Below are 13,774 nucleotides of genomic sequence, written 5' to 3'. Positions count from 1 at the left end.
ACATCCGTGATGTATTCTGTAATATTTTTGAAATGATGAAATGTGTGATCCAGAGACTTGAAATATTTCAAGACTTGTGTATAGGAATTTTCTTCCATGAACTAGAAATGAAAAAAGTGAGAATGTTTCCTTGCTCAAATCACATTAAATAGATTCCCTTATATTACTTGCATTCATTTTTAAGATAGTTATAAATGGTTACATAAAATATAGGAATACTATCTGTTGAAGAAGTTTATGGTTTTTATAGTCAATGTATGTATTCAAATTATAAATGTTTCTGCATAATCTCTGACCCAACAATACCATTCCATGCCACTCCAAGAATTCTTGCATCAAAAGTAAAAGCTCCAGCACATAAAGACATGAACCTCTATGTCCATTACCACATTTCTTGAAATCATAAAACTGTTTGGAACTTAATAAATGTTTATCAGTGGGTTTTGGCTGAATTGAAATTATGGCTCACTCATAGTACACATTACTGGGCATCTACTAAAGGTAATATGGTAGTGATATATGCTAGATATCATTAATATAATAGAAACACAATGTACTAAAAGTGTTTTGCAACTAAAACTCACTATACATTGTATGCCTTTAAAAAGGAATGAAATGCTGATACATGCTATAACATGGATGGACTTTGAAAACATTATGTTAAGTGAAAGAAACCAGACACAAAAGGACAAATATTGTATGATTCCACTTATATGAGGTAGTTAGAATAGGTAAATTATAAACCCAGAAAATAGAATAGAGTTAACCAGAGGCTAAGGGGAGGGGAGAAATAAGGGGTTATTGTTTAGTGAGTACAGTTTCTGTTTGGGATAATAAGAAAGGTCTTAAAATGGATAATGGTAATGGTTGCTCAACATTGTGAAGGTACTTAATACCAATAAATGATACACTTAAAAATGGTTAAAATGGTAAATTTTACATTATGGGACATTTTACCAAAATTAAAAATATACTATAAAATAAAGTAAAAATTTACCTCATACTAGGCGTATTATGAAGTTTGCATAAAATTGCACTTATTTTAGGAGCTTATATGGTTATTATCATATTTGGGGACATGTAAAGAAAGCAACAGCTTAAGTAGTCATCTTGAGTTCTTTCTCTCCATCTTTCCAACCCGGTTTTTTCTAGATTAATGGTTTTGTCATGCCTCTCTTTGAATACTAGCATCAGTAGGAATGCTAGCTAGTACTGGTTTCCTTAAGTAGCTAAAAATTTTAATGTATTTTTATGCTGGTAATTGTTTTAGAACCTGGGAGGGATGTCATTGTTTTCTTAACTTGGCAAAAGCAAATATATTACTGTAGACAGCATTACTAGAAAGAAATAGTAACTTTGAAGTAGACATATGTCCATCCTAAGAAAACTGAATATATTTCACAATAGACCACACCACTCAACTGCTGGCAATGTTCTTCTACATACTTGGCAGTATAGTACTCTAAGTCTGAGAACTGTTTCTTTTTTGTAAAAATGGTTTTGATTGGAAAACCCTGAATAAATCATTTGGAATGTGTAACGTTTAGAGCTCCTTCTGGGATTCCTTTTCCATGAATCAACGTTCTTTGATTCACTCTTCTCCTTGGCACTTGCTTCCTAGTCATCTCAGCAGCCTTTGTGCCAGTGCTAATGAAGACCTCCCATTTTAGGTCCAAAAGCAGGGAGAACAATAAAAGGAGAACCTCATTTCAAGTACCAGAAATGTCTGGGCTATAAAGGACACACATATTGTCAAAGTAAGCCCTGAGTGGGGTGACATCACCAAGGTCATTCCTGGCTCCGCACCCCCCCCCAAGGAGGAACAACTAACAATTATTTGGAAACAGGACACTATTTGAGAGGATCCTAGAACATGGAGGTGAGGCTGAAGCACCCCCGTGCACTACAGAGACCAAGACAGACTGCATTAGAAGGGTGAGAGAAGGAGCTACACGTTGACCACATTGCCCCTCCCTCAGGCCAGTGGAGCACCATGGGTGAGGTCTCCCCTGAACCTCTGGTTCCTCCAGTAGGAGAAGAGAACTGGGGGACAGGAAGCACCACCACTAGCATTGGGGTTGCTTTGTGGGAGCCACTGCTCTAATCTGCTCCACTGGGATTGCAGGGAAACCTGCAGGGTTTGACCACTAAAAGTTGGACTGTGATGAAGGGGGAAGGGGCATGCAACAGCCAGCACATGGATTGTGACAGATGGAATTCATACCTGCAGTGCCCAAGTAGTGATCACAGCTGGCATCTTTGCTTATCTACAGAGCCAGGTTGGCAGGGCACTACAACCAGGGAACTCAGCAGGGTACAGATCCACCTGATATGCATCTGGCCCTTGAGCCTGGTTTGCCCATACCCAGGGAAAGAGCAGAGTCACAGCCCACCCACTGTGGAGAGTGTCTTCTGGCCATCTGACCGAAAGGGCTGGGCAATAAATCCTGGAAGCTATTTGGCCCGGTCGTGGTCCAGCCGCTCCAGCCAAGTGGCAGGCAGCCAGAGCTCATCACTGGCTCTGGTACAAAGCAGAGCCAGTACCAGGTGTGGAGGGATCCTGTATCATGCACAGGCAGGGAGATTAATTCATATCCAAGGCTGAGAGTAGCTCCCAGCTCCTCCCAACTGGGGAGCCTGTTTGAGAAATTAAGAGTAGCCTGCAGTGGCCCCTCCTCATCCCACCCAGGCAAAGGAACTGGGACTAGCCCCATCCCATCTGCTGTGGATGTGCTGTGGCCCATCTGACTAGAAGGATTGGTGACAACTCCTAGAAACTGTGCGGCCCAGCAGTGCTCAAGCCTAGAGAAGGGTAGGCAGAGCTGATAGTCTGCAAAGCAAAGCCAGTGGCCTTGTTCAGACACAGAACGTGGGGTGTGGATCAGCTTGAGTTAAGACAACAAAGAGCTTTACTGGCTTTAGAGCTGCTTCTCCTGCTGCACCCAGGCAGGAAATCTAACTCATAGCCCTACTCATCACTGAATACAGCCTTCAGCATGTCCAACTGGGGAACCTAACCAGAGAGCATGGGAAGCTGTACAGCCATTAAACAGCCCTAGATACAGTGGCACTTGAACAGACAGCACAGCCTGTGGCCTCCCCCATCTGCAGGGCAAAACCAGTGTCCTCACCTGACCAGGGAATTAAGTGCACACTCTGGCCTGATTTGGGTTCCCAAACAATGAACTATACAGGCTCTGGGTCCTGTCCAGAGCCAGGTCCTATACAGGCTCTGATTCTCTGCCAGAAAACTAATTCCTAGCCCCATCTACTACTACTACTGAATATAATACCCAGTAAAGTCTGGAGGAAGAGCCCAATTACTCAAATATGCAGATACCAATGTAAGGAATCAAGGATCACAAAAACTAGGCAAATATGACACCACCAAAGGAAAGTCATGAAACTCCAATAACTGACCTTAAAAAAATGAAGATCTGTGAACTGTCAAAGAATTCAGAATAATCCTCCTAAGGAAGTTTAGTGAACTACAAGAAAGCACAGACAACTAAGTGAAATTAGGAAAACAATGCATGAACAAGACAAGAAGTTTGACAAGGAAATAGCAACATCAAAAAAACAGGAACACTAGATTTTAAAAATACAATAACTGAACTGAAGAATTCAATAGAAAGTTTCAAAGGTGGATTCGACCATGCAGAAGAAAGAATCAGCAAACTGGAGGACAGGACATTAGAAATTACCAGTGAAAGGAACAAAAAGGAAAAGAATAAAAAGAGTGAAGAAAGCCTATGGAAATTATGGGACACAATAAACTAAACAATGTTCATGTTATGGGAATTCCAGAAGAAGAAAAGAGAGAGAGAAAGGGGAAAAAAGTATATTTAAAGCAATAATGGATGAAACCTTCCCAAACCTAGGATGAGAAATGGACATCCAGATCCATGAAGCCCAATCAAGCCCAAATAGGTTGAACTCAAATAGGGCTGCACTGAGACACATTGCAATTAAATCATCAAAAGTCAAAAACAAAGAAAGAATTTTAAGACCAGCAAGAGAAAAGAGAGAAGTTACATCCAAGGGAACCCTGGGATAATTGGATATTCACATGTAAAAGAATGAAATTGGACCAATATCTTATACCACTCACAAAACTAACTTGAACTGGATTAAAGACTCAAATGTAAGACCTGAAACTATGCAACTGCCAGAAGAAAACATAGGAATAAAGCTCATTACATGGGTTTGGTAATGACTTTTTGGATATGACACTGAAAACACAAATGACAAAATAAAAAATAAACAAATGGAACTACATCAAACTAAAAAGCTTCTGCACAGCAAAGAAAAACAAAAACCAAAAAAAATCAACAAAGTGATTAAAAAGACAACCTATAGAATGGGAAAAAAATATTTGTAAACCATATATCTGATAAGGGTTAATGTCCAAAATAAATTCAAAATTCATACAAATAAATAGCAAAAAAAAAATTACCCAATTAAAAAATGAGCAAAGGACCTGAATAGACATTTCTCCAAAGAAGACACACAAAAAGCCAACAGGTACATGAAAAGATGCTCAATACCACTAGTCATCAGGGAAATGCACATTAAAACCACACTGAGATATTACCTCACACCTGTTAGAACAGTCATCCTGTTCTCCAACAGTCAGTGGAGAAAAGGGAACCCTTGTGCTGTTGGTGGGACTGTAAATTGGTAAAGCCAGTATGGAAAACAGTATGGAGGATCCTCAAAGATTAAGACTAGAACTACATATATCTAGCAACTCCAATTCTGGGAATATACCCAAAGAAAATGAAAACACTAACTCAAAAAGATATCTGCACCCCCATGTTCATAGCAGCATTATTTATAATAGCCAAGACATGGAAACAACCTAAGTGCCCATTGATGGACAAATAGGTAAAGAGGTTGTTTTATATATTTATAGATATATACATATCATATGTATATACACACACACACACACACACACTGAAATATTATTCATCTATAAGAAAACAAAGAAATGCTACCATTTGAGACAACAGAAATGGACCTTGAAGGCTTTATGCTAAGTTAAATAAGTCAGAGAAAGAAAGACAAAACTATATGATCTCACTTATATGTGGAACCTAAAAAAAAAAGAAAACAATCATAGAAAAAGAGATCAGACCTGTGGTTACAGGAGACAGAGGGTCAGCGGAGGGGAAATTGGAGGAAGATGGTCAAAGGTACAAGCTTCCAATTGTAAGATAAATACATACTATGGACATAACGTACAACACGATGACTATAGCTAACACTGACATGTGATATATAGAAAAATCATTAAGAATAAATTCTAAGCATTCTCTTCACAAAAAAGTATTATTTGACCTCATTTATATAAATTTCTATGTTTGTGTGAGAGAGGACAGAATACAAAAATGCAAAAAGAAAAGTTGTAAAGTACGAAGCTGCTTAGGTTTATATCTCAATCTATAACATAACAATTTGTTTAATTTTAATAGGTACAAAAATAAATATTAAGCATAGAACAAGGAAAAAGAAAAACTGTGCCCAGTGTAGATGTCCTTAAAGCATTTGCAAAGGAGGGCTTTATTAGGTCTGTAATCACTTGCAATTACAGGCAAAATTCTATGTGTGTGTTGTGTATGTACTTGGGGAGTGGATGCATAGCCTTTATTGAATTATTAAAGGGGATGTTATGACCCAAAAGTTTAAAAAGCACTGGAAAGCCTGATCACAAAACAATTTTAAACTACTCTGATTATGTTTTTATAGTTTTCCTTAGCTCGTTAACACTTCAAAGAACAGCATGTTAATGTGGAAAGAATCTCTGCCATTTAGGTAAGATATCTGAGTCTCAGTGTAAAATGAGCATATAGTAGAAGCATGAAATTATATACCATAGATGAAAGTACCTAGCAGAGTGCTTTAAAACTAGCACTTATTTATGCAAGACATCTTCCCCTGCTTACTTGTTTTCAGTAGAATGAAAGCATACTGAAAGCTGGTATAATGTCTTCTTTAAAGTTTTGTTTTGTAATGCTTACTATGCTGTTTGATGCGGATGAGCCAATATCCACTTAAGGGCATGTAAGCTCACAACAACTTTTGTTGAATATAACTGTTTGAATGTACTTTCACAATATTATTATATAGGGATTTTAAACTAAAATGCACTTGCACACATTATTTAGAGCCTAACTTGGATATTAGAGTAGGTGGATATACACACCCGGAAAATAATAGCTAATTTCTTCACTAAAATCAAATTGCTGAACAACTACTTTGAACATACATAGCTAGGCACTGTATTATGAGTTGCAGGTAATAAAAAGTTGTTAGTCAAAGACTCTGCTCTCTAGGGTTATTTCAGAACAGCAAATTACGTTCAAACTAAAGAATAGACCAAAATAGAAAGTGCCATAGGAATTTAGACAAGGGAGACACATCTGAAATGAGAAAGAAGGTGGGTATGGGGAAGGGTTCATGGAAGAGGCAGTGTATGATGTGAGCAAGGTTTCAACGTGTAGCAGGGTGAGTGAAAGGAACAAATGAAGACACATAGTCGTGATATCATGAGGCACAAACTACAAATAAATATCACTTGTTCTAGGCTGGTCATGAGGCAATTTAAGGGGATTAGTGAGAAACTAGATAAAGAGATATCTCTTTATATATTACTTATTAATAGTACTTTTGAACACAAGTATTTAATTAAAAAAAGGAAAAATATGGGGATAGGAGATTAGGAGGTACAAACTATTATTATAAAATGAGCTATAAGGATATATTGCATAGCACAGAAAATATAGCCAATATTTTATAATAACTATAAATGGAGTATATGACTATAACCTTTAAAAATTGTGTCACTATATTTTACACCTGTAACTTATATAATATTACACATCAACTATACTTCAATTAAAAATGCTATTTTAGTGAATAAAACACTAAGCAGTAAAATTTTAAAAAAAGAACTTAGAAGAGAACTTAAAAATAAAGACCGAAAGAACAGGTTGAAACAGCGCAGAAATCTGGCAATTAAGAGGCCATTGATAACTTTCAAAACAGCACTTTTTCTACCCATTCTCAGTGGAGGCAAAACCTTATTAATCCTACTATTTCTTTTTCTGTTTTTCAAAATCTCAGGATAAGTCTGTTTCAATTGTAGCTAATGGCAGTAATGCAGCACCAGAAAATGCCTTTTGTAAGGAGAGGGCAACTTTGAATCCTAAATCGGTACTCAAGTCTTAAATGACTGATAACACTGTCCACCCATCAGACTAAACGTTTTTTTTTTACGTGATTGGAAAGCAACAGATAGATTTCAATTCTATTTTGTCAAATCTACAAAATAGTTCCTACAGTTCATTTAGCATCTAATAGTGTACATCCTTCTATTTGGTATTACTCCTCCTTAACACGGGGCAATTAATTTTTCCTTTCTCTGGGAAACGTTTTTAAAAAAGGAAATACAGTCAAAAATCAGTTTCAGTTAGGAAATCATACAACTATTTCTACCTAGGGCTTTGAATTTAGAAACTTTCCTCAGAAATTGTTTAAATAAAACGAAGTCCAAATTCAGAAATACCTTAAATTTAATTATCTTAGTTGCACTAAAATAACAAATTATATTTTCTATCTTGTTTTCTTTCTTCCCCAGAAGGTTTCTCCAACCCTAATCCATAACTTAATGCATTCATGTCACCTATAAAATCACTGGCAGGTATGATGCCAGCTTTGGCGGCTCCAGTCCTCTAATCCTGACCCATTTCTTGCCAAAGAATTCCGTTTCTTCAGAAACCAAGTAACAGACATTTCAATTTCTAACCTTCATTAGCATATTTTCATGTACTAATACTCAACATAAAAACACCTTTTAAAATTACAGAAATTTTTACTGTACTTAAGATCAATTGCACTAACCTGTATTTCATAAACCTTGGGCTACTTTCTTAAAAATGAATTATTATTTTAATATGTTTTTCACTTCTTATTCAGAATAATTATTCATATAATTAAATATTTTACAATTAGGTAAGAAAGGTGGAAAATAGTCTTGCTATTCTTGTTCTTTGTTCTCTCTTCTAGTTGGTGTGCCTGAGTCAAAATTTTACAACACTGAAAATTTAATATTTCAAACCCAAACCACATTTAAAGATAATAATAACAGCAAGCCAAAAAAATCTTGGTCCAGAGGTTTGCATGGTCCGGGGAACAGTTCTTTGAGTGGGCCATTTGGAGTGGGATTTGCCCACCCCCCTCCACTCCTTCTGCCTCATATACTGAAGATAGAGACAAAGAAACCAACTCAAATCTTTCCAAAGTGTATTTATAAATAGAGAATTTGTAATCAGAAAAACAATAATGATATATAATAGAAGTAACATGATTTTTCAGAACCAGTATCTTGTTCTAAAAGCAATATTTAAAAAAGAAGATGAGAAGGTTAGCTATAAACCCTGGCCCTCCTTTTCATTGATCTCCTATTTTAACTTGTTAAAATAAAACCCATGGCCTTTTGAGTCAAACTGTCTCTTTAATTTCAGATTTAAAGATAACAAATCTCTTTTTAAATGGAATATTGGCACACAGACACCACACAGTCTGGCTTATTGCAACTGTTCTCTGTTGGTGAAGTGGCACATTTGCAATCCCCACCATAGCAATCTTCACCATTTCACAGAATAACATGCAATGGTACATACCTAGGTGGGCAACAAGAATGGGCACTTGAGCTCAGCAGCAAGGCGTTTGTGGGGAAATCCTAGGTCAGAACCCCTAAAAGGGGAGACTAACTTGAGGATGCCCAAATAACCTGAGGTTTACCTTGGCCACCTCCCCTGGCTTTCTGACTGTCTGTGGGAAAAGCCTCTCTGGAAACTCTTTTGAGGTTATTGGGGGAATCCTAGGACAAACACACTGCTTGCTTTTGCAGGAGGACTTGCCCCATACCCTACCCAGCTAGGTGTCTCACAACCTAGCTGGACTAAAAAAGCTTCCAGAAAAACGGGATAGACTAACATTCGCATTTCTACTTCCACCTATTCTTATGCACATGGAGCAAAATATGTAGGTATATCCCTCTTTCTCACACCCCAACTGATTCTGCTGTCCTCGAAACCCATCTGGTAGCTGCAGTGACTACAATGAAGGGAGTTATCGGAAACCATGTTGGTACTGGGCTTAAAGGATTTTTCATGCCATGCATTTTGGGGAAGGACATAGATAATAGTCCAAACGTGGTATAAGGCAATGCCCTTTCTGGGTCCTTGAAAAATCAGTCACGGAACAGAGGTGGTGGACAGGAGCTGACAAGAGCTGGCTTGTTAATGGGCACAGCATCCCCGGGGTGGGGGGAGAAATCAATGAAATGATTGACAAGAGAAGATGGTAAATGAAGGGAGAAGTGGGGACAAGTGCTGCTGAACTCCAGGAGGTAAGTTTCTCCTCTAATTTGAGATTCTTTCTAAAGGTTCAGTATTGAAGTGGGTGTTTGACGTTGAAACGTGCAGACCCATTCTAACTGGAAAGGGAGAAGACTGAGGAAGGCAAAAGGAGAGGGAAGATTTCCGATTACTTCTCCAGGCTGCTGACAAGAACCTGCTGCTCGCAAACCAGAAATTAACCAAGCGAAGGTTGAAGGTAGCAACGTAAAAGTGCAACTCAAATTATTTTACATTCTGAATCCTCTTCAATATCTAAGCGAGTGTGGCATAGCAATGGTTGATTATTTTAAGATTACAGAGGCTGACCGCCTTCTTTGTTTGCCCAGTAACACCGCTCCTCCAATAATCTCGAGCACTTGGCTGATTAACATTTCAATTCCAGTTGTTGCTCCTTTTCCCATTGCAGAAGGCGGCAGGGATATTCCCCGTCTTCCCTCTGTATTACAAAACCCATTACTAACCAAGCAGAAAGCACCGCGCAGTGTAGCCGAGGCTAATAATAGCCGGGCTGCTTACCTTCTCCGGAGGGATCGAATCAGCGCATGTCCCCGGCACCGGCTGCCCCGGGGCCGCAGTGCCGCCGCGCCGGGTCTGTGCGTGGTCAGCTCGGCCGGCCCCCACCCCACCTGCCAGCTGCAGCAGCTGCTCCCGCCGCCGAGCTCCGGCCGCATGAAGTCATCCCCCGCGCCGGGCCGGATCGCCACATTCCGCGCCAGCCGCGGGGGGAGAGGGACCTCTCCCGGCTGCGGGGACCGGCTCCTGGAAACTGCGCTCAATGATCGCTACCCTTCCCGGTTGTAGGGTTATTTTCTAGGAATGCTTTTACAGAAGAAGCGTCGCCGGCTGGTGGACCGAGAGAGAAGAGCCAGAGTGACTTTCTCTGCAGAGCTCCTTTCCTCTGAGCGCTCCCCTGTCACTCCCGCGGCATGGACAGCTCCATTCCGCTGTGTGGGTTTTCCACCCTCTTCATCTTCCTTATCTGTATTGTTCATTTCGCTGAATTTGAGAGTGGGATTAGCTTTTAAAATATCATTCAAACACTCCGAAAATATTTTAAATTGGTGACTAGTTTTTCTAAGCCCCTTGTAGCAAGCTCCACTTTCCCCCAACACACGCACACACACACACACACACACACACAGTTACTCGCACGTACACACCCAGCCAAACCACTCACAATTATGAAAGCTGGGACCTCTCGCCCTCTTGCCTACGTAATGGAACAGGAAACTCCCAAAGGAGTGGGGAAGTAGGACCGGCTAGCGAAAGCACTCGAGGAAAGAGAGAGGGGTCGCCCCAAGATTTTGTTGCTGTTTAGTGGTGTCCTTAGTGGACAGATGTTCCCCCTCTAACCCCCTGGCCCCACCCCAAGTGGAATGGCTGGTCTGGTGACAGCTGTAACATTTGGAAACAAAGAAGCTGAAGCCACATTAACAGATGGCTGCATCTCTTTCTTTCCCGAAGGATTTATCAGAATTGGCTTTAGGAATAATATTAGCATATACGTATATAATAAGCCCTTTCCTTCTCTCTTTAAATTGGCACCGGCTATTAACAGGTTTCTCACTCTCTCTCATCTTCCTCCCTCCCTCCCTCTCCTAAGCTGACCAGATCATCAGTTTCCGGACTTAAGGGGGAGAAAAGGCCAAGGATGTGCTCTCTTTACAGTTGAACCAGGGTTGAGCCATTCCCAAGTAGAGAGGCTCTTTGACACTAGGGTTCTCTGTGAGTGAACTTCTCACATTCAGCTTGCTTTTGGAATTGCCCATCACTAGGTCCAGGCCAGTTTTATCCTTGGATTTGTCCAGCAACCTAAACAGTATAATTGCACAAGGCCAAGGCAGTACTTTTAACCTAGGAAGAGTTCCCAACTCTCTGTTTAGCAGTTCCAAAATTAGGAGGTAGTGTAGCAAACAGTTTCAACAAGGCTCAGTAAGAATTCTTGACCCTAGAATGCGGGCTTTTTAAAAGCTGGAACAACCTAATTCATCTCTCTGAGTTTCACTTTCATAAAATTAGACCTCACCAAAGAGCAGGGGATTCTTAATATGTATCAAAGTGTATGTGGAATCTGGATGGGAATATTATATCTTTAATTTCACTAACCTCTAACTGGAATTTAGTATTTAGCATTTCCTTTAAATCTAAGTGCAGACAACAAACCACAATAATATTAGGCGTACCTGTGACTATATCACCAGCAGACGTCACAGACAATTTCCTAAGGCAGTTTTTATAGATACCTCAAAGTATCACTACTCTGATGTTACAATCAAATCATCATTACCTTTTTTGTTTTATCTAATAGACTATATATATTTTAGAATGGTTTTAGATATACAGAAAAATTAAGGGGATAATACAGAGTTCTTATATATCTCATTCCCAGTTTCCTCTATTATTGACACCATACACTAATGTGGTACCTTTTTTACAATTAATGAGCCAATATTAATACAATAATATTAACCAGAGTCTGTACTTTATTCAGATTTCCTTGGCTTTTGCCTAGTGTCCTTAATTCCGTTTCAGGCTTCCATCCAGGACACCACATTACATTTAGTTATCAAGCCCCCTTAGGCTCCTCTGGGCTGTGGTAGTTTCTCAGGCTTTTCTTGTTTTTGATAACCTTGACAGTTTTTGTTTTTAATTTATTTATTTTATTTATTTATTTTTGGCTGTGTTGGGTGTTCATTGCTGCGTGCGGGCTTTCTCTAGTTGTGGAGAGCGGGGGTTACTCTTCGTTGCAGTGCGCGGGCCTCTCATTGCAGTGGCCTTTCTCGTTGTGGAGCACGGGCTGTAGGTGCGTGGGTCTCCGTAGTTGCAGCACATGGGCTCAGTAGTTGTGGCTCACGGGCTCTAGAGCGCAAGCTCAGTAGTTGTGGCACATGGGCTTAGTTCCTCCCTGGCATGTGGGATCTTCCCAGGCCAGGGCTCGAACCCGTGTCCCCTGCATCAGCAGGTGGACTGTCAACCACTGCGCCACCAGGGAAGCCCTGACCTTGACAGTTTTGAGGAGCAGTGATCAAGTGTTTTGTAGCATACCTCACTAATGTAATCTGTCTAATGCTTTTCTCATGGTAAGACTGGGATTATGGTTTATTGGGAGGACAACCAGATAAAGTGCCTTTTTTATAACATCAGATCAAGGGTACATGCTCTCAACGTGATTTGACTGTTGATGTTGACCTTGATAACCTGGCTGAGGTAGTGTCTCAGATTTCTCCACTGTAAAGTTACTCCTCCACCCCTTCCACACTACACCTGTTGGAAGGAAGTCACTATGTGAAGCACAAACCCAAAAAGTGGAGAGTTATGCTCCACCTCCTTGAGGACAGAGTATGTACATAAAGTATTTGGAATTCTTCTGCACAGAATTGTCTATTTTCCCCTAAATATTAATTTATTCAATTATTGATATTTATTTATATCAGTATAGACTCATGGATATCTATTTTATCCTTTGCGTTATAATCCAATACTACTTTATTTTGTTGTTTGAATTGTTCCAGCTTTGGCCATTGGGAGCTTTTGCTTTTGGTGCCTGTGCTCCTTTGACATACTCCCTTTGGGGTGTGTGAGTTTGTGTGTGTGTGTGTATCTGTGTGTATATGTGTTTAGCATGCATGTTTGTGTGTGTGTTTAACACTTTCTGACTTTCTGGTACCACAAGATGCTCCAGGCTCAATTTGTGTATTTCCTGCCCCAGTCCTAGAATCAGTCATTTCTCTGAGGAGCCCTGATTCCTTTTATTGGAGAGTAGTAATAGAAACCAAGATCTGGGCTCTAGATGTGCTGTTGCTAATGGGGTATTATTTGATTAGGCTCTCTTAACTGAGAGAACAAAGAAATATATATGTATACTAACCCATGTATATACACATATCAGTAAATATTTCTATATATAAGTATCTATATCTATATTGAACTGAGTGTATACTGATGTCTGCAACTATAATCCGTTAACGCTGAGATTATTTTAGCTTTCTCCTCTTGTTTATCTGTAAATTCATACTTCAATATCGAGAAATGTGGCTACCACCATCCACGATCTATTTATTTAATTGTTCAATTTCAGTACACATGTATCAGAATTGTTAACCCATCACCCCAACATCACTATTTTTAAGTATAGTAGTTAATAGAGTCTCTGTTATATCTTGTTATTTAATGAGTTTAAATACCCATTCGTTTCTATATCACAAATTTGGTTTTTAAAATATTCTAATGACTGCATTTAAAATATAGTAACTAGTTTCTTTTGAGATTCTATGTATTATATTTTATGAATTTAAAAGTGTTATTTTAAGACTATTTAAATGGGCTACTCCATATTGTCAAAGGGA

General features: G+C 39.3%; 1 protein-coding gene across 2 annotated transcripts in view; it reads right to left on the bottom strand.

Annotated features, from left to right (window-relative positions):
- The window catches only part of PKIA (cAMP-dependent protein kinase inhibitor alpha), a 96,049-nt gene extending 85,971 nt beyond the window's left edge, over positions 1-10,078 (bottom strand). The window contains exon 1 of one of the 2 annotated variants that reach the window (XM_060127945.1): positions 9,945-10,078. The gene's annotated coding sequence lies outside the window, so the exon portion shown is untranslated. The remainder of the gene's footprint in view (positions 1-9,944) is intronic. The other variant, XM_060127943.1, reaches the window with a different exon arrangement.
- Between the last annotated feature and the right edge of the window lie 3,696 nt (positions 10,079-13,774).

The sequence above is a fragment of the Lagenorhynchus albirostris genome, chromosome 17, assembly GCF_949774975.1.
Source record: "Lagenorhynchus albirostris chromosome 17, mLagAlb1.1, whole genome shotgun sequence".
In the NCBI taxonomy this organism is placed as follows: domain Eukaryota; kingdom Metazoa; phylum Chordata; class Mammalia; order Artiodactyla; family Delphinidae; genus Lagenorhynchus; species Lagenorhynchus albirostris.
This window is presented reverse-complemented; position numbering and strand designations above follow the sequence as displayed.